The 1233-nt window shown below is 41.2% G+C and overlaps 1 protein-coding gene across 4 annotated transcripts in view; it reads right to left on the reverse strand.

Moving 5' to 3' along the window:
* The window catches only part of LOC108315246 (heterogeneous nuclear ribonucleoproteins C1/C2-like), a 32125-nt gene that overhangs the window by 26980 nt on the left and 3912 nt on the right, over positions 1 to 1233 (reverse strand). For 2 of the 4 annotated variants that reach the window (XM_037744293.1, XM_037744295.1), the window contains exon 3: positions 560 to 564. The exons of the other annotated variants lie outside the window; for them this stretch is intronic. The gene's annotated coding sequence lies outside the window, so the exon portion shown is untranslated. The remainder of the gene's footprint in view (positions 1 to 559; positions 565 to 1233) is intronic. 4 annotated transcript variants of the gene reach the window in all.

Here is a 1233-nt window from a genome sequence, read left to right on the forward strand (position 1 = left end):
AAAAAAAAAAAAAAAAAAAAAAAAAAAAAAAAAAAATAGGTGAAAAAATTACTGTCCTGCCAGGTGTGGTGGCTCACACCTGTAATCCCAGCACTCTGGGAGGCCAAGGCAGGCAGATCACCTAAGGTCAGGCATTGGAGACCAACCTGACTAACATGGAGAAACCATTTCTCTACTAAAACTACAGAATTAACCAGGTGTGGTGGCGCATGCCTGCAACCCCAGCTACTCAAGAGGCCCAAGCAGGTGAACTGCTTGAACCCGGGAGGTGGAGGACTGCAGTGAGCCAAGATGGTGCCACTGCACTCCACCCTGGGCAACAAGAGCAAATCCCTGCCACAAAAAAACAAAAACAAAAAAATTCCAGTTCTTATGTGTAACACTTCTTTTGTTTCTGTATTCCACTGTTTACTAAGTAGCATGTATAGCTAATTTCATGTTATGGATTCTAAACATCTGGTATATAATACCATACTAAAAATTTACATGACAACTGTTTCATCAGCTAAAATAAGAACTGCAATTCGACTGTAGCTCCTTGTGCAAACAAACTAGCTACACTCACTTTTCAATTTAGCCATGAGGTCTTATTCTTCTTTGAAAATTTCAGGAAATTAAAATATTTTAAGGCCAAGGTGGTGGCTCACACCTGTAATCCATACACTTTGGGAGGTGGGGTAGAGCATGGCTTGAGCTCAATAGTTTAAGGCCAGCCAGAGAAAGTTGGGGAGACCTTATCTCTATTAAAAATAAAACATTAGCAGGATATAGTGGCCTGTAGTCCCAGCTACTTAGGAGGAGCCTGAGGTACGAGGATTACTTGAGCCCAGGAGTTTGTGGCTGCGGTGGGCTACGATCATGCCACTGCACTCCAGCCAGGGTAACACAGTGAGACCCTGTCTCAAAAAGTTTGAGCTTTCAGAAGTGTTCCTTAAGCCAACTATACACGAATGACTACAGCAGCAACAGGTACTAACTAAAACCGTAAATTGTTTTAAAGTAGAACAGTGTAGGAATGACAGGTTAGTTTTTACATTTGATGTGTGAAACTGTATAAATGTACAAACTGCAGAAAGTTTGTGCAGAATTGTAGGAAATGTACATGTGAATGCTTGTTTATGAAATACAGTTAGGGTGAATGAAACATTCCATTTTCTTGGAGCCAGAACCCAAACCTGGTACACAGTTTTCAGGATCTGTAACTTTCCAGCTCAACCACACCAAATCCTTTGT

This window comes from Cebus imitator, unplaced genomic scaffold (assembly GCF_001604975.1).
Source record: "Cebus imitator isolate Cc_AM_T3 unplaced genomic scaffold, Cebus_imitator-1.0 Scaffold170, whole genome shotgun sequence".
Taxonomy (NCBI): Eukaryota; Metazoa; Chordata; class Mammalia; order Primates; family Cebidae; genus Cebus; species Cebus imitator.